Source organism: Ostrea edulis, chromosome 8 (assembly GCF_947568905.1).
Source record: "Ostrea edulis chromosome 8, xbOstEdul1.1, whole genome shotgun sequence".
In the NCBI taxonomy this organism is placed as follows: domain Eukaryota; kingdom Metazoa; phylum Mollusca; class Bivalvia; order Ostreida; family Ostreidae; genus Ostrea; species Ostrea edulis.
In genome coordinates, this window is record NC_079171.1 from 27,458,625 (window position 1) to 27,485,817 (window position 27,193).

Here is a 27,193-nt window from a genome sequence, read left to right on the forward strand (position 1 = left end):
CGGAGTGTGTTGATAGCAAGAGAGAGAGAGAAAGAGAAAGAGAATGATGTACGGAGTGTGTTGATAGGAAGAGAGAGGGAATGATGTACGCAGTGTATTTATAACGAGAGAGAGAATGATGTACAGAGTGTGTTTATAACGGGAATGAACGATATACGGAGCGTGTTAATAGAGAGTTAGAATTATGGAGAAATTAAAATTATTGGGACAGAAAATTATGTACAGTTTGTGCTTATTGGAAGAAAAAATGATGTACAGAGGGTGTAAATAAAGATGGAGGATTTCATGTTTTGTTGGGAGAGAGTGGTGTACAGAGTGTGTTGATGTGGAGAAAAAATGATGTACAGAGTTCGTTTATAAGAGAGAGAATGACGTACAGAGTGTCTTTATAGGGAGAGAGAATCATGTACGGAGTGTGTTTATAGGGAGAGAGAATGATGTACGGAGTGTGTTTATAGGGAGAGAGAATGATATACAGAGTGTGTTTATAAGAGACAGAATGATGTACATAATGTGTTTATAAAGAGATATTATGATATACAGAGTGTCGTTATAGGGAGATAGTGATGTAATAGAGAGAGATGCTGATGTACAGTGTGTTTATAGTGAGAGAAAATGATGTAGAAAATGTGTTGATACGGGGGGAGAATGATGTAAAGAGTTTGTTTATAAGGAGAATAAAAATGATGTGTTTTTAAGGGTAGAGAATGATGTACAGGGTGTGTATAGAAGGGGAGATATTGATGTCCAGAATGTGTTTATATGGAGAGAGTGATGTACGGAGTTTGAGTGTAACCAGATAAAGAGATTTACATATTATATTTATTACGGAGTGTGTTTTATAGCGAGATAGATAATGATGTACGGAGTGTGTTTAAATCGAGAGAGAATGATGTACGGGTTGATAGCCAGAGAGAGAATGATGTACGGAGTGTATTTATAGGGAGAAAGAGAATGATTTATGGAGTGTGTTTATAGGGAGAGAGAGAATGATGTACGGTGTGTGTTGATAGCCAGAGAGAGAATGATGTACGGAGTGTATTTATAGGGAGAGAGAGAATGATGTACGGAGTGTGTTTATCGGGAGAGAGAGAATGATGTACGGTGTGTGTTGATAGCCAGAGAGAGAATGATGTACGGAGTGTATTTATAGGGAGAGAGAGAATGATGTACGGAGTGTGTTTATCGGGAGAGAGAGAATGATGTACGGAGTGTATTTATAGGGAGAGAGAGAATGATGTACGGAGTGTGTTTATCGGGAGAGAGAGAATGATGTACGGTGTGTGTTGATAGCCAGAGAGAGAATGATGTACGGAGTGTATTTATAGGGAGAGAGAGAATGATGTACGGAGTGTGTTTATCGGGAGAGAGAGAATGATGTACGGTGTGTGTTGATAGTCAGAGAGAGAATGATGTACGGAGTGTATTTATAGGGAGAGAGAGAATGGTGTATGGAGTGTGTTTATAGGGAGAGAGAGAATGATGTACGGAGTGTGTTTATAGGTAGAGAGAGAATGATGTACGGAATTTGTTGATAACGCGAGAGAGAATGATGTACGGAGTGTATTTATAGGGAAAGAGAGAACGATGTACGGAATGTGTTTATAGGGAATGAGAGAATGGTGTACGGTGTGTGTTGATAGCCAGAGAGAGAATGATGTACGGAGTGTGTTTATAGGGAAAGAGAGAACGATGTACGGAATGTGTTTATAGGGAAAGAGAGAATGGTATACGGTGTGTGATGATAGCCAGAGACAGAATGATGTACGGAGTGTATTTATAGGGAGAGAGAGAATGATGTATGGAGTGTGTTTATAGGGAGAGAGAGAATGATGTACGGTGTGTGTTTATAAGGAAAGAGAGAATGATGTACGGAGTGTGTTTATAGCGAGAGAGGGAGAATGGTGTACGGAGTGTGTCTATAAGGGGGAGAGAATGATGTAGGAGTGTGTTTATAGCGATAGAGAGAATGATGTACGGTGTGTGTTTATAAGGAAAGAGAGAACAATGTACGGAGTGTGTTTATAGCAAGAGAGAAAGAGAGAGAGAATGGTGTGCGGAGTGTGTTTATAAGAGGGAGAGAATGATGTACGGAGTGTGTTTATAGCGAGAGAGAGAATGATGTACGCAGTGTGTTGATATCGAGAGAGTGGATGATGTATGGAGTGCTTTTACAGCGAGATAGAGAAAATGATGTACGGAGAGGGTTTATAGCGAGAGAGAAAGAGAGAGAATGGTGTACGGAGTGTGTTTATAGGTAGAGAGAGAATGATGTACGGAATTTGTTGATAACGCGAGAGAGAATGATGTACGGAGTGTATTTATAGGGAAAGAGAGAACGATGTACGGAATGTGTTTATAGGGAATGAGAGAATGGTGTACGGTGTGTGTTGATAGCCAGAGAGAGAATGATGTACGGAGTGTATTTATAGGGAAAGAGAGAACGATGTACGGAATGTGTTTATAGGGAAAGAGAGAATGGTGTACGGTGTGTGTTGATAGTCAGAGAGAGAATGATGTACGGAGTGTATTTATAGGGAGAGAGAGAATGATGTACGGAGTGTGTTTATAGGGAGAGAGAGAGAATGATGTACGGTGTGTGTTTATAGGGAGAGAGAGAGAATGATGTACGGTGTGTGTTGATAGCCAGAGAGAGAATGATGTACGGAGTGTATTTATAGGGAGAGAGAGTATGATGTACGGAGTGTGTTTATAGGGAGAGAGAGAATGATGTACGGTGTGTGTTGATAGCGAGAGAGGGAGAATGGTGTACGGAGTGTATTTATAGGGAGAGAGAGAATGATTTATGGAGTGTGTTTATAGGGAGAGAGAGAATGATGTACGGTGTGTGTTTATAAGGAAAGAGAGAATGATGTACGGAGTGTGTTTATAGCGAGAGAGGGAGAATGGTGTACGGAGTGTGTCTATAAGGAGGAGAGAATGATGTAGGAGTGTGTTTATAGCGATAGAGAGAATGATGTACGGTGTGTGTTTATAAGGAAAGAGAGAACAATGTACGGAGTGTGTTTTTAGCAAGAGAGAAAGAGAGAGAGAATGGTGTGCGGAGTGTGTTTATAAAGGGGAGAGAATGATGTACGGAGTGTGTTGATAGCGAGAGAGGGAGAATGGTGTACGGAGTGTATTTATAGGGAGAGAGAGAATGATTTATGGAGTGTGTTTATAGGGAGAGAGAGAATGATGTACGGTGTGTGTTTATAAGGAAAGAGAGAATGATGTACGGAGTGTGTTTATAGCGAGAGAGGGAGAATGGTGTACGGAGTGTGTCTATAAGGAGGAGAGAATGATGTAGGAGTGTGTTTATAGCGATAGAGAGAATGATGTACGGTGTGTGTTTATAAGGAAAGAGAGAACAATGTACGGAGTGTGTTTTTAGCAAGAGAGAAAGAGAGAGAGAATGGTGTGCGGAGTGTGTTTATAAAGGGGAGAGAATGATGTACGGAGTGTGTTTATAGCGAGAGAGATAATGATGTACGCAGTGTGTTGATATCGAGAGAGTGGATGATGTATGGAGTGCTTTTACAGCGAGATAGAGAAAATGATGTACGGAGAGGGTTTATAGCGAGAGAGAAAGAGAGAGAATGATGTACGGAGTGTGTTTATAGGTAGAGAGAGAATGATGTACGGAGTGTGTTTATAGGTCAAGAGAATGATGTATGGAGTGTTTTTATTGTGTGAGAGAGAATGATGTACGGAGAGTGTTTATAGGGAGAGAGAATGATGTACGGAGTTTGTTTAGAGCGAGAAAGATAATGATGTACGGAGTGTGTTTATAGCTAGAGAAAGAATGGTGTACGGAGTGTGTTCATAACGAGAGAAAGAGAGAGAGTGTGTGTGTATGTTTATAGGGAGAGAGAGAATGATATACATAGTTTGTTTATAGTCAGAGAGAAAATGATGTACGGAACGTGTTTATAGCGAGATAGAGAGAGAATGGTGTATGGAGTGTGTTTATAAGGGGGAGAGAATGATGTACGGAGTGTATTTATAGCGAGAGAGAGAATGAAGTAAGGAGTGTGTTTGTAGCGAGAGAGATTAATAGAATCCTTCATTAGTACGAGTGTGGTATAGGGAAATTCCACCGAGGGGACAAGATTCGCAGTCTAGGACGAGGCTTTGCCGAGTCCAAGACAGCGAATATTGTTCCAGAGGTGGAATTTACCTATCCCACACGAGTAAATAATGAAGGATTATTTTGCTCACATTTTACCTACAGTTTAGTGCATAAATTTAGGAGCTTTGAGAAAATTCTAAATTATCAAAATCCTCATTTGAACTTCTATGCAAAAACTAATTAGATAGGCAGAAAGAGCATACCCGAAAATGGCTTACACTGTAAGTGTAAACTAAAAAACCCAAGGTTGTCCAACGGAAAGCTATATACATTAAAATTTAAAGATAACAATACAAAATATTTTTGCTTCACCATGTAACGTAAATCTTCACCGTGTAACGTAAATCATAGAAAATATATGACGTCACAATCAAATGACGTCGCAGCAGTGTGAGACAGAAAAATCTCACATGGCTGTCTCACATGGGTAAAGTCTATCTCACACTGGTGATAATGTGAGAAAATTATGTACGCAGTGTGTTGATATCGAGAGAGAGGATGATGTACGGAGTGTGTTTATAGCGAGAGAGAAAGAGAGAGAATGATGTATGGAATGCGTTTATAGGTAGAGAAGGAATGGTGTAAGAAATTAGTTGATAGCGCGAGAGGAAATGATGTACGGATTGTGTTTATAAGGAGAAAGAGAATGATGGATAGAGTGTGTTTATAACAAAAGAGATAATGGTGTACGGAGTGTGTTTATATCAATCGAGAGTGGATGATGTACAGGGTGTGTTTATAGGGAATGGAATGTTTTTATAGCGAGAGAGAGAAAATGATGTACGGAGTGTGTTTATAGCGAGTGAGAGAAAATGATGTACGGAGTTTGTTGATAGCGCGAGAGAGAATGATGTACGGAGTGCGTTTATAAGGAGGGAGAGAATGATGTACGGAATGAGTTTATAGGGGAAGAGAAAATGATGTACTCGGTGTGTTTATAGCTAGAGATAGAATGATGTTTGGAGTATGTTTATATTGAGAGCGAGAATGATGTACGGAGTGTTTTTATAGGGAGAGAGAATGATGTACAGAGTGTGTTTATAGGGAGAGAGAGATAATGATGTAGAGAGTACTGATATAGAGTGAGACAATGAAACATAAAGTGTGTTTATACAGAGAGAGATAATGATGTAGAGAGTACTGATATAGAGTGAGACAATGAAACATAAAGTGTGTTTATACAGAGAGAGATAATGATGTAGAGAGTACTGATATAGAGTGAGACAATGAAACATAGAGTGTGTTTAAACAGAGAGAGATAATGATGTAGAGAGTACTGGAATAGGGTGAGACAATGAAACATGGAGTGTGTTTATACAGAGAGAGATAATGATGTATAGAGTACTGATATAGGGTGAGACAATGAAACATAGAGTGTGTTTAAACAGAGAGAGGTAATGATGTAGAGAGTACTGATATAGGGTGAGACAATGAAACATAGAGTGTGTTTAAACAGAGAGAGATAATGATGTAGAGAGTACTGGAATAGGGTGAGACAATGAAACATGGAGTGTGTTTATACAGAGAGAGATAATGATGTAGAGAGTACTGATATAGGGTGAGACAATGAAACATAGAGTGTGTTTAAACAGAGAGAGATAATGATGTAGAGAGTACTGGAATAGGGTGAGACAATGAAACATGGAGTGTGTTTATACAGAGAGAGATAATGATGTAGAGAGTACTGGAATAGGGTGAGACAATGAAACATGGAGTGTGTTTATACAGAGAGAGGTAATGATGTAGAGAGTACTGATATAGGGTGAGACAATGAAACATAGAGTGTGTTTATACAGAGAGAGAGATAATGATGTAGAGAGTACTGATATAGGGTGAGACAATGAAACATGGAGTGTGTTTATACAGAGAGAGAGATAATGATGTAGAGAGTACTGATATAGGGTGAGACAATGAAACATAGAGTGTGTTTTAACAGAGAGAGAATGATGTACATAGCGTGTTTATAGGGAAATATTGATATGAACAGCGTGTTTTAGGGAGAGAGATTGCTATTTGGAGAATGATGTACATAATGAGCTTGTTTGCAATGAACTCTCGAGATTAATTTAAAGAGTTTTTATATAAGGAGAAAAATGTTGTATTGAGTATATTTACAAAGTGAGATTATAGGGATATATTGATGCAGGGAGAGTGCTGTACAGAGTGAGCTTGTTTTTGGTGAACTAGAATGATGTGCATATTTGGAGAGAGGGAATGATGTACAGAGTATACTGATAGGGAAGAAAATGTTGTAAAACGTGTGTTTATTGGGAAAGAATGATGTACAGAGTGTGTTTATAGGGAGAAAAAATTATGTACATAGTACATGTATGTATATATATATATATATTTAAATAAATGAATAAACAGCACACAAAGTTAAAAATTAAAAATTTAACTCTGTGTACTGTTTATTCTATTTCTTTTAATATTTTATACCGGACACTGTGATTAAAAAAAACCCCACAATTTGGAGAGAGAGAGAGAGAGAGAGAGAGAGAGAGAGAGAGAGAGAGAGAGAGAGAGAGAGTACATAGTTTGCTTATAGGGAGAGAGCAATGATGCACATAGTGCATTGATAGGGAGATGAAATGATATAGAGAACGGGTTTATAACGAAATAGAATAGTAATACAGACTTTGTTTATAAGGACAAAGAATGATGTATAGAGTGTGTATATCGAAAAAGAGAATGTTGTCGATAGTGTATTTATAAGGAGAGAGTGATGAAAAGGTGTGTTTCAGAGAGTGAGAATAGTGTGGGGAGAATGATGTGCATAGTGTGTTCTTTATAGGTAAAGAGAATGAAGTAGACATTGTGATGCACATAGTTTGTTTCAGGAAGAAAGAATGATTACAGAGTGTGTTTATCGCAAGATAGAATGTTATACAGAGTGTGTTGATAGGGAGAGAGAATGATTACTGAGTGTGCTTATCGGAAGATATAATGTTATACAGAGTGTGTTGATAGGGAGAGAGAATGATGTACAGAATGTGATTATAAGGAGAGATAATAATGTAAAGAGTGTGTTTATGGTGAGAGAGAATGATGTACAGAGTTTGTTTACAAGGAACGAGAATGATGTACAGAGTGTGTTTATAGGGAGAAAGAGTATGGTTTAAACGATGTGTTTATATGACGAGGGTGATTTTAAGGGGTGAGAATGATGTGTTTTGTACAGAGTGTTTTATTTATATAATGGTAAAGGATATGAAATAGAGAGTGTTATGTACAGAGTGTGCTGATAAGAAGAGAGAATGATGTACAGAGTGTCGATATAGGGGAGAATGATGTACAGAGTGTGTATATAGGGAGAGGGAATGATGTACAGAGTGTGTATATAGGGAAGAATGATGTTCAGATTGTTTTGATATGGAAAAAGAATTATGTACAGAGTGTGTTTGTAGTGTGAAATAATGATCTACAATGTTTTTATAGGAATATTTAGTCGCCTCTTAGAACAGGAAATGGATACGGATACCTATTCTAACCCGGATCCCCACGGGCTGCGACAGATGAAGGCAAAGAGGAATATATGTTTCTTTTCAATATGTCCATACGTCAACAAATACATCTTTAGTTATTCTTAAGTATACTAATTTGAGATATGTATTTTACCCCTCTAATCATTAACTGTATATCAATTTGTAATTGTCGTATACGGTACATGGATATAATATTCCTTATATCCCTGCTTTTTTCGTTTTACTTCATGAAATTCATATCTGAGTGATCGTGCTGGTTTTTAGTGAACTTGAATACCGATCATTCGACAAACAAATGGAATACATATCAAATAAATGCACCATTAAATATATGATTGGTTTCCTAAAGCAAATACAAAAGAAAAAAAAATGAAATACACTTTATTCATGCATACATTAAAAATGCACACACACAGTAAAATTCATTTTCATCCTTTAGTTTTATCGATTTTAGATATTTCTGTGAAGTCCTTTGAAATCACCGTTAGGCGAATTCAGTGTGTCTCCAAGTTTGGAACGAAAGGCTGATACTTCGTCTGAATCTCCACCCTCTGGAAAATCCAAATAAGACTTTGTTCTTATCAAATCCATGAATGATCGAGGAAGTTTATTCACCGCCCCTTTCTCCAAAACAACTAGAAATAAAACGTTTTCACCATTGCGAGAGTATGCAGCCTCCATGCGCGCCATATTGAGTTCAAACATGCACCAGTAGGAGTCTATGAAGTGTGACGTAATGACACAAACAGTTCGTCTGCTGCAATGAATTGCGTTTGTAATGTTATCCGCTATGTCTGTTCCAGGAATGAAATCCCGATGATGTATACACAGTTTTAGCTTAGATTCCTCTTCCAGTTGCTTCACCAGATCAATAACTAGTCGCCTGTCTTTGTCAGCATACGACACGAACGCATCAAAATAGTATGAACTGTCACCTATGACGTCAATTCTTTGAACATTATCTCTGTACTTTTCTCTTGCTACGTAATACATGAACCGCAGCTTCCATCTGTATCGATACACAATGCGACTAAGGACTGTTGTCATGACAACGATTATTAATGACGTCATCAGTAGAATAACGAGGGTGTAAGAGGAGCACTGCTTTTCCAGACCTTGAAGTAAATCCTCGATCTTTGTGAAGGAAATTTGAGTAGACCGCTGAGAGGAATTTGAAAATGTACATGTATAATTACCAAAACTCACGAAATTAATTCCCTTCGAGTTGTGCATCCATTTGATGAATTTCAAGTTTTCACAGTCACATTTGAATCTGTTGCCTAACAGATTGACGTTTATCTTTCTCTGTTTGGATATAGAATCCAGAGCATGTCTCGTTTCCTCCTCCAAGACCGACAACTGGTTATAGGAGAGATCCAATTGAGCAAGTTTTGTCATATGTTTCAAAGGTAATGAGAACTCACTTAAGGAATTGTAGCGAAGATTAAGAGTCTTTAAAAGATTCAAATTGCGAAAGATATTGTCAGGAAGTAGAACAATCCTGTTTCGTGATAAGTTCAGCGAAGTTAATCTATAAAGCTTTTGAAATATTTCTCCTTGATGATCACTTTCTAAATGTTCTCCTAGTGCATTATGGGAAAGATCGAGTTGTGATAGATTTGGAAAATCTTCGAAAAATCTGGGTGATATATAACTACAAAAATTGTTGGAGAAGTTTGCATATATAACACTCTCTATGCCCTTTAGAGGACCATTTAGCCTATAAACAAAACTATTCTGCATAAAAATGTGTGTCAATACAGGTTTACTAACAGTTTTGAAAACATAATCTTGGAGGACCACTTTGTATAAATTATCATGAGAGTAAAATCTCTCTAGTTTCGGTGGAATGAATATACTGATATTTTGAGTTCCTCGGAAAGTTGAAAGTGACGCTGTAGACAGCATTGGAAGCTCACTGTGGGATTCTGTTTGCAAGTCTGGTCGCGTATCATTGCACTGGATGAAGAATTGTTTTGTGTATATTTGATGGAAAGACGCTTGGAAACTTATATTGAGGCTAACGACATTCTCTAAATCCCCAAACTCTACAATGTAGAAGCCAAAGCTGAGAATGTTATTGGCGAGATTTAAATGTTTAAGAGATCTTGGTAACTCAGTCAAGACGCCAAATTCGAGCCTGCTAATCCGATTGGACGCTATATTCAGTTCTTCCAAGTGTGTGTGTTTCAGATAAGCAATGTGGTATTTTTTTTATGATGAAACTGACACCGTATGTGCACTGCAAGTTCTCAAAATTCAGATACCGGATTGTCGAAGAGTTTTGCAAATCCCTAGATATGTTAAACAAAACCTCTAACGTTAGTTCTTGGTTACCAGAAATGTCAAGACGCTGTAGATTTGAGAGTTTTCGAAGTGAATACAATTCAACCGTATGAAGATTGTTGTTAGCAATACTTAAATTATGTAGGGCACTAAAATTTGCCAATGACGTATTTTCAATCTTTCGCAATTTGTTTTTAGATATATCTAAGTGAACGATATGTTTGGGAAGGTTTGACGGGAAAATTGAGATGACATTGTTTGCAAGGTTTATTCCGACGACGTCATCGCTGAATAAAGGAGCTGACTTCAAGTTAAGATTTTCACAATTTGCAAATAATTTTCCTTGAAATTCATGACATCTGCAGTTGACATTTGATGAGCACTGTAGGGATTCTGCGGCCAGTAATGTTGTCAGGAAAACGTAAAATACACAGAACTTTGATTCTTTCCGCATTTTCTACAAAAAAAATCGCATGATATATACAATAAGCATGGTATATACAACAAGAGGTGAATATATCAAAGTTATGCAACATGATAATGATAAACGATGATAATATAAAGGAAACAACGAACAACAGGATATGAAGCCGTGCTCAGTGTTTCCAGAGTACCAATTATATCTACACAACAACTCTATTCAGCCAATGATGTTTGTCTCCTCCTGAGACCTCTCATTTTGACTTAATTAATAGGTAAATAAACAATATTTCATCACGGAGGAAACTGTTTGATATTTAAATTTCAATGAGAGATTTACTATATTCTGGATAGAGTGTCATAGGGACAGGAGGAAGCAAAAATACAGGCCAATTCGATTTCTCTGCTTTGAAAATAATATTACAGTATGTACTACATTTCTGGATGAATACAGCGAAGGAATATAGGTAGTGTCTTAGAGTTACTGTACAGAAAATAATATCCGAAAGTTTCTGGTAATTTGTGAAATTACTGATAATATGAAAGGCGAAGATAACGAACAGTGATCAATCTCATAAATCCTAAAAGCAATACAAAATAAATAGCTGGGCAAACACGGGCTCCTTGACATACCAGGGGTGGGTTAAGGTGTCTAGGAAGAGTAAAAATCCCCTGTGAAATATGTGAGATTTCTGATAATGTGTGAGATTACTGGTGTGAGATTATTGATATGTGAGATTACTGGTGTGAGATTATTTTTAAGTGAGATTACTGATAATGTATGCCATTTTGGATGTGTGAGATTACTGATATGTGATATTACTGATGGTCTGTGAAATTACTAATGTAAGATTACAGATAATGTGTAATATTACTGATGATGTGTGAGATTACTGGTGTGTGAGATTACTGATTTGTAAGATTACTGATATGTAATTACTGATGATGTGTGATATTACTGATGATGTGTGAGATTGCTGATGATGTGTGATATTACTGATGATGTGTGAGATTGCTGATGTGAGATTACTGATGTGTGAGATTACTGATGATGTGTGAGATTACTGATATGTGAGATTACTGATGTGTGAGATTGCTGATGTGAGATTACTGATAATGTATGACATTATTGGTGTGTGTAATTATTGATGTGTGAGATTACTGATGATGTGCGATATTATTGATATGTGAAGTTACTGATGTGAATTTACTGATAATGTGTGATATTAGTAATACTGCGTGATATTACTGATAATGTAAGAGACTACTGATATTGTATGGGGTTACTGATGTGTGGGATTACTGATGTGTGATTGATTGATTAAGATTTAACACCGTTTTGACAACATTTCAGCCATCTTACGACGGTTAACTAATTCAAATATGTTTGGTTGTGGGTGTTTAAGGTTCCGTGGCGGCCCCCAGTCAGCCTATTTTTTTTCAAAAACCTAGGGTGAAGATCTTTAGCGTGCCAAGATGGTTGTGATCCTTGACACGGGACAGCGTTTAACGCCTCATTCAACGTTTCCCAACGCCTTTCATATGACTCATTCGATAAATCATTGGGAAAATGTAAGTATTATGGTGGACTATGTAAACAAAGTCAGCTGTCATTATGTTACTCGTGTTGCAGAAGAACTTGACCTGCCGCTAGCACAGAAATGTCTGTTTATCTTTGACTTCTAGAGGGGACAAATTACGGAGAAGTTCCGTGATTTGCTAAAAACAAAAAAATATATTCTTTACAGCACAAATCCACTAAATTACACGGATAAATTATAGCCCATGGATTTATCAGTGAACAAATATGCGAAAGATTATCTTAAATCCGAATTTCAACAGTTTTATGCTGAGGAAGTAGCGATACAGTCAAAGGCTGCGGAAGAGGTTGGTGGCCATGTGGACTTATCCCTAACACGCATGAAAGAATTTGGAGCTAAATGGTTTATCAAACTTTGCGACCGCATGAAATGCAACCCAGAAATAATTGAAAAAGGCTTTATTGAAAGCGATAATTTGAATCAGTGACTGGATTACCAGGTTACATGCACAATTTAACTTGTTGAGTGATAACTTACGTAACAGTAAAATTGAAACCTGTCAACTCATGTGTATGTTAAAAAAAATATTTAATAAAGTTAAAGATCTTGTGCTGATTTGAATTCTTTTTTCATTACTTGAATATGTCAAATGCAAAGAGAGATAACTCTAAAACTAGATTAGGAGAATCGCTAACAAAGGATCACGTCAACAAACAAAAACTAACGGCGATTTAGGGTATTTCCACAAAATTTGTGATACATAAAAACCCTTCGTACGTATTATCTCTCTATATTTTATCTGATTTTTTAATTATCTGTTTGTATATTTCTGTTTGCATATTATATGTTTGTGTATTATCTGTCTGTATATTATATGTTTGTATATTTTTGTTTGTATATTATCTGTTTGTATATTTCTGTTTGTATATAATATTTTTGTATCTGATATTTTTGTATACTTATGTTTGCATATTATATGTTTGTATATTTCTGTTTGCATATTTCTGTATGTATCTATCTTTCTGTATTATCTGTTTGTATATTATCTGTTTGTGTATTATCTGTTTGTATATTATCTGTTTGTGTATTATCTGTTTGTGTATTATCTGTTTGTATATTATCTGTTTGTGTATTATCTGTTTGTAGTATATTATCTGTTTGTATATTATCTGTTTGTGTATTATCTGTTTGTATATTGTCTGTTTGTGTATTATCTGCTTATGTATTATCTGTTTGTGTATTATCTGTTGGTATATTATTTGTTTGTATATTATCTGTTTGTGTATTATCTGTTTGTATATTATCTATTTGTATATTATCTGTTTGTATATTTCTGTTTGTGTATTATTTGTTTGTATATTTCTGTTTGTATATTATCTATTTGTATATTATTTGTGTATTTCTGTTTGTGTATTATCTGTTTGTATATTATCTATTTGTGTATTATCTGTTTGTATATTATCTGTTTGTATATTATCTGTGTATCTATGTTTGTGTATTTTCTGTTTGTATAGTATGTGTTTGTATATTTGTTTGTGTATTTCTGTATATTATCTTTTTGTGTATTTCTGATTGCATATTATGTGATTTTGTATTCATGTTTATGTATTTCTAACTCTATATTATCTGTTTGAATATTTTGTGTGTGTAATTATCTATTTGTATATGATCTGTTTTTGTATTTCTATTTATGTATTTCTGTTTCTGTTATGTTTTTATATTATGTGTTTGTGTATTTCTGTTCGTATATTATGTGTTTGTGTATATCTATTCGTATATTTCTGTTTGTAAATTATATATTTGCAATTATTTGTATATTTCTCTTTCTTTAGTAACTTGGATTTTATCTGCTTGTATAGTACCTGTTGGTGTATTAACTGTTTGTATATTGTATGTTTGTAAATTTCTGCTTGTATATTGTATGTTTGTTTATTTCTGTTTATATATTCTCTATAATATTTGTCTGTATATTATCTGTTTATATATTTCTATTTGTATATGTAAGTTTCCCAGTTTACTTTCGGAAGGTCGGTGGTCTCTTCCCAGGTACATTGTATCTGGGTTCTCTTCCACCAATAAAAACAGGGCGCCACCATATAACTGAAAAATTGCTGAGTGTGGCAGAAAACATCGAAACAAAAAATAAATAAATAAATGTTTGTATACAAGGTGAAGATAACGAACAGTGATCAATCTCATAACTCCCATTAGCAATACAAAATAGATAGTTGGGCAAACACAGACCCCTGGACACACCAGAGGTGCGATCAGATGCCTAGGAGGCGTAAGCATCCCCTGTATATTATCTGTTTTTATAATTTTATATACTTCTCTTTCTATAATCCCGTGGGGATCCGGGTTAGAATAAATCCTTAGTATTCCTTGCTTGTCGTACGAGGCGACTAAATAGGGCGGTCATTCGGATGAGATCGCAAAATCCTCAGTTGATGTGGCTCGATAAAGATCCCCCATGCTCAATGGCCGTAAGCGCCAAGAATAAGACTTAAATTTCGCAGCCCTTCACCGGCAGTGGTGATGTCTCCATATGAGTGAAATATTCTCGAGAGGGACGTTTAAATGATATTCAATCAATCAATCCTTTCTGTATCACTTGTCTGTATATCATCTGTTTGTATATATCTTAATATATGTTTGTATATTTCAGTTTGTTTATCATATGCTTTATATTTCTGTGTGTACATTTCTTTTTCTATAACATTTGTCTGTATATTATCTGTCTGTATATATCTGTTTTAAGTTCATTGTCGTCGACAAAGGACTGGTTTCGTAAATAAAAAAAAAAATTAAAAAAAAGGATAAATAAAACAAAAACATAATAAATATTAAATGAAGCATTAATCTTATAAACAAGAACACATGAAAACAAAATAAATATCAACTGAGACAAAGATTGCTCACTGTTCGTTGTCTTCGCTTTTCACATGAATTTTATAAACAAGGATAGATAAAAACACAAAAGAAATATAATTTCAGAAATTAATTATATAAACAAGAATGAATGATAAACCAAAAGAAATATCAAATGAAGAGTAAATTGTTAAAGCAGAAATAAATAGAGAAACAAAGAAATATCAAATAAAGTGTTAATTGTTAAAGCAGAAATAAATAAAAAAAACCAAAGAAATATCAAATGAAGCGTTAATTGTTAAATCAGACATAAATAAAAAACAAAGAAATATCAAATGAAGTGTTAATTGTTAAAGCAGAAATAAATAAAACCAAAAAAATATCAAATGAAGTGTTAATTGTTAAAGCATAAATAAACAAGAGGCCCATGGGCCACATCGCTCACCTGAGTCACCTTGGCCCATATCTGAAGACTTTCCATATACATTTGAATGTAAAACCTTAGTCCTTAATATGGCCCCAACTACCCCTGGAGGCCACGATTTTTGCAAACTTGAATCTACACTACGTCAGAAAGCTTTCATGTAAATATCAACTTCTTTGGCCCAATGGTTCTTGAGAAGATTTTCCCTATATTTGTATGTAAAACTTTGATCCCCCTTGTGGCCCCATCCTACCCCCGGGGGCCATAATTTGAACAAACTCGAATCTGCATTATGTCAGAAAGTTTTCATTTAAAAATCAGCTTTTCTAGCTTAGTGGTTCTTGAGAAGAAGATTTTTCCTCTATATTTGTATGTAAAACTTTGATCCCCTATTGTGGCCCCATCTAACCCCAAGGCCCATTATTTGAACAAACTTGAATCTGCATTATGTCAGGAAGCTTTGATGTAAATCTCAGCTTTTCTGGCTTAGTGGTTCTTGAGAAGATTTTTCCTCTATATTTGTATGTAAAACTTTGATCCCCTATTGTGGCCCCATCCAACCCCTGGGACCCATGATTTGAACAAACTTGAATCTGCATTATGTCAGGAAGCTTTCATGTAAATCTCAGCTTTTCTGGCTTAGTGGTTCTTGAGAAGATTTTTAAAATGTTTCCCTATATATTTGTAAGTAAAATTTGACCCCCTATTGTGGCCCCATCCTACCCCCGGGGGCAATGATTTGAACAAACTTGAATATGCACTATGTCAGAAAGTTTTCATGTAAAAATCAGTTTTTCTCGCTCAGTGGTTCTTGAGAAGAAGATTGTTCCTATATATTTATATGTAAATCTTTGATCCCCTATTGTGGCCCCATCCAACCCCCAGGGCCCATGGTTTGAACAAACTTGAATCTGCATTATGTCAGGAAGTTTTCATGCAAAAATGGGCTTTTCTGGCTCAGTGGTTCTTGAAAAGAAGATTTTTCCTATATATTTGTATGGAAAACTTTGATTCCCTATTGTGGCCCCATCCAACCCCCGGGGCCCACGATTTGAACAAACTTGAATCTGCATTATGTCAGGAAGCTTTCATGTAAATCTCTGCTTTTCTGGCTTAGTGGTTTTTAAGAAGATTTAAAAGTTTCCCCTATATCTTTATATGTAAAAACTTTGATCTCCCCTTGTGCCCCCATCCTACCCCCTGGAGCCATGATTTGAACAAACTTGAATCTGCACTATGTCAGAAAGTTTTCATGTAAATCTCAGCTTTTCTGGCTTAGTGGTTCTTGAGAAGAAGATTTTTCCTCTATATTTGTATGTAAAACTTTGATCCCCTGGGGCCCATGATTTGAATAAACTAGAATCTGCATTATACCAGGAATCTTTCATGTAAACCGTAGTTTCTTTCTCCACAAGATACTTAAATCAGCCATATTATCTGTAAAATTCAAGTTTACTACCACCAGCGCATTATAACCGTAATATTTTTCAGCAATCCAGAATATCGTTTGTTTTTTTTTTTTGAAAAATAAAAATGGTGCTCCTAGCTCGCCCTAAAATATTTTCGCATTTATGGTCAATTGAAAAGGTGTATGTTATAAAAATTCTTTAAATATTTTGGGCGAGATGAAACCAGTATGGCAAAACCTTTACAAAATACCAGTTTTTGGTGAAAAATGACGAAAATACGGTACCATATCCGGTTCTAGTATGAATACAGCTTTAGTAGTGCTATTTTAAAAATATAACATGTTTTTTTAACCCCGGATTCTGATACATATTTATAACACCAATACTCCTATTCAACATTTACTTTCATTTTTATATATTTTAAGGGCCATATTTTGGGGTTTGTGAATCAGGTTCTTTCTGCTCTTGTGGCCCAGTGGTTCTGGTAAGAAGATTTTTAAATGACCCCACCCTATTTGTGCATTTTTGTGATTATCTTCCTTTTGAAAGGGACATGGCCCTTCATTTGAACAAACAAGGATGCTTTTGGCCAAGTTTGGTTGAAATTGACACAGTGGTTCTGGAGAAGAAGTCAAAAATGTGAAAAGTTTACAGACGGACGACGGACAAAATCTGATCAGAAAAGCTCACTTGAACCTTCGGTTCAGGTGAGCTAATAAAAAACAAAGAAATATCAAATAAGATGTTAATTGTTAAACCAGAAATAAATAAAAACAAAGAAATATCAAATGACGTGTTAATTGTTAAAGCAGAAATGAATAAAAAACAAAGAAATATCAAATAAGATGTTAATTGTTAAAGCAGAAATGAATAAAAAACAAAGAAATGTCAAATAAGATGTTAATTGTTAAACCAGAAATGAATAAAAAACAAAAAAATATCAAATAAGATTTTATGAACAGGATGAACGGAAAAAAAGAACTCAAATAAGACATTCTTTTAAAAGAATTTGTATTGCTTACTGTTTGTTATAATCACCTTTCAATTGCATGCGATTTCATTTTAAGGTGTAGTTACATGATGAAAGTAATTTAGTTAATTTTAAGGTGGAAGGGGAATATAACGAACAGTGATCAATCCCATAACTCCTACAAGCAATAGAAAATAGAGAGTTGGGCAAACACGTACCCCAGGACACAGAGGTGGAATTAGGTGCCTAGGAGGAGTATACACCTACAGTATATATTTTTTAGAAGTGCACACTCTCTACCGCAAAACATTTTATAGACTGATTTATCTGGTTTATTTGCAGGGCGGATTCCCCAAAATTTCAAAGGTGGGCTACACCACAATTTTGTACTACTTTCCGTATAGGAAAAGGGAGCTGAAGACCCCAAAATATCGAAATATGACATATTTTTGTTAAAAATGTTCTACCTAAGGGGATATTCCAACACCCATCCTAGATCCGCCACTGATGTACACACCTTATCGTTCCTACTGACATCATATTAGGTATGTAGGTAACATTTAGTAAACAATATCTATCTATATAGATCTTACAATATAAATCTAATATAATGCATGTACTTACCAATAAACGTATTCACTAGTCGCACGTTGAGCACGGGCAATGCTTATAAAGAAATACGATATACAATACTCCCAAAATAGAATTAAACTGAATTAGTTTAGGAAAAGGAAGAAATTCTACCACATATAAATCATATGCTTATCTCAGCTTCACAGCAAAGCTGTTTCTACTTCCGTGAAATAAGTATATCGACTAAAATAAACCATTTTCCTCTACCTCACAATCACGGAAGTTAGAAAATAGATTTTGGTGAGTTTGCAATATCCCTACATAACTAAGTTACTCATCGTGTTCATTTGTTTAGAAATCTACAGGCGTAAGTAAGGAGAAATACGTCTCGGTGAAATGGTGATCTTTGTCATTGGAAACCTCACATATGTTCCTCAGTTTTTTCAATACAGCAGACGAATAATACAAACACCGTGTATCTTTCAAAATGTTATGAAATAATTTAACAAATATTGTACATAAGTATTATTGTTACGGATGACATGTGGCAATACTGAACACAGCTCTCAAATATTGTGCAATCTTTTTCTATGATATGATGACGCTAAGAAATGGAAAAAACAACAACCAAAAACGTCGTGTTTTCCATTTTGATTCTTTTTTAGGAAAATAAGTTATGAACACGACTTGATTGAGTTTTTACTTCAATCTTTGAGTCATATCTTCAATAGGCTTTTTTTCCAATGGGTTTTTTGCTGATTCAGTAAATGTGGTTTTCCATGTTCCTAGTATGATCTTCACGTCGTTTTCATGAACCATCTCTGACTGATTACTTATTTTTCCAAAGAGGCTAATCCTTTTCTTCACATCGGTCTTTGTCCTCAGAATCATTGAAGAAAATTTTCTGTTCGTTTATGTGCATCTGCTGATTGTTAGAATCATTTAAAGCTGGAAAGTTTTAACACAATGGAACAATACTAGATATCAGAATCACCTTGTGACGAACGTACTTCCTTAAGTTCAAAATACCGGATTCAGTTTTAAGAGGATTATTTTCAGTGAATGTCGCAGTAACAAGTCCTCGGGTCGTTCGTATCGGGTATTACTAAAATCGAGGAAGTGTGCCCCTGCAAACCATAGTTTAGACAAATTATTTGCCATTAAAGGGGTTATCAGAATGTACTAGAGTTTCCAAAGACAAGACGGCGATTTTGGAATTCCAAGATTTTGGTCAATACCTAACAGTAGAAAATCTGAAGCTTCTAAAGTTGGCAATGTAGGAAAAGGTGGAAATATTAATTGATTGCATCTTATTTAACCTCTCCAGAATTTTTCTCTCACTCAAATGGATATTTTAAGAAAAGGGGACAACAACGAACTGTCATCAATCTCATAACTCCTGTAACGAATAGATTGATTGTTTTACGTGTCGGTGAACATTTCCTTTGTTCAGGAATTTAAAAAAAAAATAATTAAGAAGCTATTAATTTGTTTTAAGAAAACAAAATGTGAAAGGATTTTAAAATTATGTTTAATTTGTGAGCTGATTGAGATATATCACTTGCGAATTGATCGAGAGAGTTCATCCAAAGTTTTGTTTCACATGACCTCGATTATGTCTGTTCTGTGCACGAACTAACATTTTATTAGTGTCGCAACTTCCACCCGACCATCTGCATGACACGTGATACTGATTAGAATTTGCTAATCGTTGCACAATCTTATCAGTCATGCCGTGCACGCTGATTGACGGGCAGGTGATTTGTAGAGGTTTAGAAATTTTGTTAAATGAAACCCAATTGTACTTAAAAAAAAAATCTTTAATTCAAAATTCATTTGATCTCATTCAAAAACAAACATTATATCGTATTTTCTGTGTAAACATAATTATTATTACTTTAGAATCATCGACAATGTCGCCAACAATTTCATGGACCGGTTAACAGGGGATGCTTACTCCTCCTAGGCACCTGATCCCACCTCTGGTGTGTCCAGAGGTCCGTGTTTGCCAAACTATCTATTTTGTATTGCTTGTAGGAGTTATGAGATTGATCACTGTTCGTTATCTTCACCTTGCATGGACAAGCGTGAGTGATTTTTTAGTATATAAAAAAAAAATATTTTTAATAATATCTGTGAAATGTTATATGGACGCGGAAAAGTTTTTCTATACAGCATTATGGGATTTGTTTGGATAGATGCGACCACTGTTCGTAATTTTATCCTCAGCAATTTTTCAACTGGTATTAATTGTGGATTTGATGGCCGTTTCTGACGACAGATGCAAGATAAGAATGATCATGAAAAGGGATTTGCATACAAATCAATTATGAAAAGGATTTTTATTTCTTCCATTTTTAGATCTAATGCAATTTTTCAACTGGTATTAATTGTGGATTTGATGGCCGTTTCTGACGACAGATGCAAGATAAGAATGATCATGAAAAGGGATTTGCATACAAATCAATTATGAAAAGGATTTTTATTTCTTCCATTTTTAGATCTAATGCAATTTTTCAACTGGTATTAATTGTGGATTTGATGGCCGTTTCTGACGACAGATGCAAGATAAGAATGATCATGAAAAGGGATTTGCATACAAATCAATTATGAAAAGGATTTTTATTTCTTCCATTTTTAGATCTAATGCTCTTTTATTAATGTCTTCTTAAAGGACACATCTCATGTTTTCAAAGTATACAATATTACATGCATTTTGTCTTCTTTATGCTTGTAGTAATTAATTCTAATAGTTCGTTCGCCGAAATTTTGCGATATTTAACCACAATACAGACTTAAATCTAAGCCCCGATTTCAAAAAGTCAAGTTAATTAGGTACGTAGTCACGTGGTACAGTGACGTCACATGCGCCCTTCGGATTGTGAAAGTACTGAGAGATATTATTAAAAACTCAACTTTTAGGGGCCTAATTAATTTACCATGGGCAACATTTAAATCGATGTTGATAAATTGTGCGAGTTTTATATGTGTTCGCCACCAGTGCACACATATATAACGATGTAAATACCCAAATATAGCGAGTAAAGCGTGTATGAAATCGGCAAAATTGTGAGTAAATAATGTTTATATGGGCCGCTGTCTACAAACTGTTTGTGGATGTTATTCCTTTATACATCTGTAATTGGCGCTGTTTTTCTAAAATAAACAGTGCAATCATTATTTATTTTTGGATTAGACAAATTATGATACGTTAAATTGTTGACAACTAGGCCCTATGCCAAGCTATTGTCACGCGTGCATTTCGGAAAGAAAGAAAAAGACAACACACACACAAATCAATACAAATATTCAAATTTAAAGTGGTAATCACATTATTTTATTTTGATAAAGCAATCTTATTACTATTTTTGAATTGTGATCTGCACGTCTTTAAGAAGTACGAAGTGGGAGCACGGCGTTATAGCCTACTGACGCACTCAATATCCTACGAGTTCAATAAAGAAATAATTTTATAATTCAATTTAAAGTTAGGAAATACAATATTCTATTATTTGTATAATTAAAAGTTCAATTATTTTGTGTCTTTATTTTTTGTCGTTGTAAATCTACCAGTTCGTAGAAGTTACATTGCATCGTCGATATATGTTGTTACAAGGTGAAGGTCAGTTGATCCGGAGTGTGTATTGAATTTGAAGAGCAAAACAGAATGTATGCTATAGGCCTACCAGTGCTTATAGCTTCGATATATCCATTTTCTCGCAGTTTATCAGGGTCTCTGTCCAAGCGATGTTTGAAAAGGTGACTGGGTGTGTTTTTAAGGTAAAGTTCTTGCTCCAACAAAAAAATTATCCACGTCTTTTTTCTCGTACCGTCCTTCGAAAAATTGAAAAATACTCAGTCTAAATCCTTTCTACCGACAACTAGTACACCTGAGCACGGCACAAAACATCTTAATGCATTATTATTTACAAGCCGTTAACGTGACAATTGGTTTTTTTGTCGATTAAATCTAATCTGTTTATGAAATGGCTAATAGATGTTTTCAAACCAGAGGGCGCATATGACGTCACACAAAATGGCGCGTAAACTAGGGAAAGAAAATATGCATATCGCAAGATTTGAATTTCATCGCTTTCAAACTCGAAAACTATGCAAAATATTTCATTTAAAACACATTTAAAGTAGTTTTAGGTATAAAGAGTTAATTTTGCTGACAAAATGAAAAAGTTTAGAAACATGCGTTGTGTCCTTTAACTAACATGGTGTTTGTGAAAAAAATTATGGTTATTTTATTTTTCTGAGAAAGACAGAGTAAGACAAAGAGATGGAATAAAAACATGTATCATATACTTTCCTTTTGTTCAAATAGGTTAAGAATTATAAGGAACTTCTCTATTTTTGTTATGCACATAAAACTCATGTGTTACTTATACAGTGTGAAGTCCATAATTCTATTTTTTCTAAAATAATATGTTAGAATTACTCACTGTATTAATTTTTTCAAAATGATTTCCTTTCAACTTACATCGGAAATACCTCAAACAAATTTTTCAGTGACATATACGACACACTACACATCGAAATCCGACATCACTAACACAACAAACTAATCAACATACACTCAATCTGTACTTGTTACAAAACCCAGTACTTCTGACATCTCACATGACTCTATCAAAAACTGAAACCCCGACTTTGTTATCTACTACTGTAAATATTACACGTGAAGAAAGTAGTTCCGTGGGGATCCGGGTTATAATGGGTCCTCAGTATCCCTTGCTTGTCGTAGAAAGCGACTAAATGGGGTGGTCCTTCGGAGGAGACCGCAAAACCCAGGTGCCGTGTCACAGCAGGTGTGGCACGATAAAGATTCTCCCTGCTCAAAGGCCATAAGCACAGAGCATAGGCCTAAATTTTGCAGCCCTTCACCTGCAGTGGTGTTTTCTCCATATGAGTGAAATATTCTCGAGAGGGACGTTAAACAATATTTAATCAATCAATCCTCTGAAAGTACCACCTCCCCGCATGACTTTAATAGTTTTGTTTCCATGACTCACAAAATCAATAACAAGAGAGACGACTAAAATGACGGACCTGACGACACCCACGATCACCGTAAACGAAACGGGAAACATCAACTCTCTCGGTACGAGGCATGGTCAACCGATTTATATTTCACTGATTGTACCTATACTATTAATATGATGCTTATTCATACATATCATTATTGAAAGAAAATTTAATCATCAGCAAATGCATGTATATATACCTAAACTAATCAGTAACGAAAACAGTGATGACAACGATGAAAATGTATTATTTGAAATGAAAGAGTTATTTCGTTTATAAAACTTTTTTTTTAACTGCATGTCACTTTTTCTTATTTTTTCAGGGGGGTCTGCATGAGGTATGTATGTATAGGTCTACTGATCAAATTGAGACATCCATGTAGATCGAACAAGTAAACACTTTTTTAAAACTATTTTTTCCAAATCGTTGAACAATCATATTTTAATATTCGAGATAAATTTCGTGCAATAAATATTGAAAACAAAGACATTGTTCATTATGCAGTATGATCTTAGTGATCTAATTTTTTCCTTTTTCTATTTCAGTGAACCCCCTCTTTGAGATGGCCCTGGCCGCCATTATTTTGTCGGTGTTTTTTTTTAAAATCTCGTTTGCTGTCCGCCTTCTCCAGAGATGGCGGAAGTGGTTCCATGTCATTCGGAGACCTTCTTCTCCCCACAGATACGCGGACTGACGCTCTTCCCCACCCCATGAAGCCCCTGATGAGACAGAAGGAAGTTACCGTCATATGACGACTCCGTGCCACCATCGGACCACTCTCCCCAGCACAACATTTGGTGTCACTGTAAATCTTGTCAACAACGACAAACTTTGATTTAAACATTCTTCATCCCACTAGGTGTTACATTGTTATTTATCAATTATGTTTTATTCCTTTGGAGATGAAAGAAATATCAGCATTTCTGTTTGATATTTTTTTTTTTATCAATCTCATATTCATATGAGGAATTAGAAATTGATTCATGAGGGAACAGAATGTGTGAACAATTTCATCCTGCAGAAATGCTCATATTTTTTTAAAGTTATCTTTAGAGGGAGAAATACAACAATCATCTGGTTGGACGTAGTTCAGAACCAAACAAAAATTAAACATCGGAATGCAATGGAACGTTTAACATGCGCAGTTCAGAAAACAAACATCATTAGAATACAGTTGAAGTTTTTAACACGCGCAGGTCAGAAAACAAATATCATTAGAATACAACTGAAATTCTTAACATGCGCAGTTCAGAAGAAAACCAACATCATAACACAACGATAATTTTAACATGTGCAGTTCAGAAAAAAACTTCTTTCAACGGTATCAAGAATTCTGATGTTGGGAATATTTTCACTACACGAATCGAGAAAATGGCAATCATATTCCTCCCGTCAAAGATCATGACGATATTCCACAGATAGAAGACTGGGACCAAGAAATAAAAGAAAACTCATGGCCCTCTGGAAGGGTGAGGTGGTTTAATGGATAATGTGTAGTCATACATGACCATGTATACGAGAAGATAATGAAAGAGAAGAAATTGAAAGAGACAGAAAAGAAAATAATAGACTCGGGTCTATTTTTTTTCCCCTCCAACGGCCGTTTTCTGGGCCACCAATTTTTTCTCGAAAATATGCCTGATATACGATATGATTGAGAAACTTAATTAGATATTTCAAGGTTTACAAAAAAAACTTTTGATAATTGGAGATGGGGATAAATTTTCACAAGTCACGCAAAGATGTAAAGAAAAACAAATCCCCATTATTGCTAGTCAATTGTGACTCAATAGAAAGAAATACTAGTACTGAAAATCAAATGGGAGGTACTGATTGGATTCGATGGCTTATTGATTTCTATTTTAACGAATAATATTTTAGGAATGATTTTATCCTCCCCGCTCCTTTCTTTCAATTCCAACTTATCATTATGATCAAATATTTATACGCATCATAGGTAACGTCCAATAGTTACATTAAAATCAGTCCGGTGAAAATTAGGGAGGACTTCGCCGGCCCTAGGGATGCGGGTGTTCCCAATCCCCCTAGTCCCCACCGCAGTCGGGAATCAGAGTGCCCCTTGCTATGTGGGGTGGCTACCGGAAGCTCCGGCAGCATGTGACCCTAACTCACTTGCCACCGGTCTTTCGGCGTGGCGTCCCCTCTCCCGGGAGGTCTCGTCCATCCGGGAGAGGGTTTTGAAGTGGTTGGCTAGGACCCTCCTCGGCCCAGGTGCCACTCTGTCAGAGTTGGTAGCCTTCTTACGGGCCGAGGAGGTGTTCCCGGACCCCCACGGTGGTCTCGCGCCAGATCTGGTGGAGGCCATGGATAGCCTGTGCCGCATTGTGGGGGAAGCCCCTCCCCCAGTCTACGACTTGCGCGGGGATGTCCCCCGCGCTCCTCCTCCATTGGAGGGAACAGGCTGTCCTGTTGACAAAGGTCGACTCCTGCTCGAGGGCGGCCTACAAGAGGTTGGCCGCCAGCGAGAGGATCGGTCGCCGGCGTTTGAGGGACTTCTCCATGAAGCCTAACTCGTCGGGGGGTCCCTCACGCGCCAGAACGAGGCCCTCCGGCTCCGGGGACAGCTGCTCCCTCGGTGCCGCCGGCAGCTCCTGAGGAGGCCCCGTTCGTCCGCCAGGAGTCCAGAGATGCCTCCCCCTCTTCGGATGACGGACCTCTCCCCCTTGAACCAACTCAGCCCGAGGGGTGGGAGTTCGACTCCGACGAGGAGGAGCCGGTCGAGTGATACCCCCTTGGACCAGATATGGTCGAGGGGGTGCCACCGATCAGCATTGGGGTGAGGGGGATTCGTCCCCCATGCTCGAGTACGGGCAGAGCCCCTTGGACAGGGAGATAGGGGGCCCTCCAGCTGGTGGGAGGGGGAGGAGTTCCCTAGGCCACCCCCTAGGTTTGTTACCACCCAATATATGATGGCGGAGATACCTCGGGGGTGGCATGGTCAATATTTTGAAACGTATCATTAATTATTCATCTATAACTTAAACTTTTAAAATAGTTTAGTTTTAACAAGATTTTTTACAATAACTATCGGAATAGACTCCAACAAAATTTATGTTCCTATCACGCATAAATCTAAATAAATCATTGATTTTGCAAAATATGATGACATCACAGGAGGGTGGAATTACTTTAAGAAATATGTTTGTAAAATGTTATTAATTGGGTTTATATACTTTTAGAACATAAAAATCACGGTACTGGAGGATATGGAAATTAGATCCATAAACAGTCGATACAGTGTAACCGGTAAAACCAACAAATTCCTGCTAGCTGCACTAGATGAAGACGGAAATACAAAATGTTGGTACATTCAAAGAGGAATTTGCAATGAAACTTCAAAAGGGGTGTATTCCGCATTCAATACCATGATGTCTATGGTTTTGAGATAAAGAAGGATAGTGTGGTAAGCATTCGGTTTTTCAGACAAATATCATTATACTGTTAATTAAACATATTTAAATAAACTTAACAAACATTTGACATATAGTAGGTAAAACACCCCCCTACACACACAAACATATATATATATATATAAGCATGGAAATAGGAATGAACTCTTAAATTAACATAACTACACAGCGAATTTCACATTATTTGGATACACACCCCGGGCAGGGGCGGAAGTGAGTATCCAATAAAGTGAAAATTGCTATTATATATATATATATATACACGTATAGATAAAAACTTATTACATATATATTCCTATACTTTCCATGACTTGATAATATGCATTTTTTAAAAATCATATATTTCATTAAATATGTTCGTTATCTTCACCTTGCATCTGTAGCAATGTTAAATTCAATATATAATTTGTATTTAATAAGTGTTCACAAGTTAATTCACACGCATCCTGAATCTAAAAACAAGAGATCCACAGGCCATATCAGTCGCTTGATTACTGATTAAAAGTATCATTAGTCCTGAAGGCCTGCGGAATTTAAAAACAATTTCCTGTTCTGAATATGCAAGGTGAAGATAACGAACAGTGATCAATCTCATAACTCCTATAAGCAATACAAAATGGATA

General features: G+C 36.0%; 1 pseudogene; it reads right to left on the minus strand.

Annotated features, from left to right (window-relative positions):
* Positions 1-7,970: 7,970 nt before the first annotated feature.
* Positions 7,971-18,366, minus strand: LOC130049512 (toll-like receptor 4; annotated as a pseudogene).
* Positions 18,367-27,193: the final 8,827 nt, after the last annotated feature.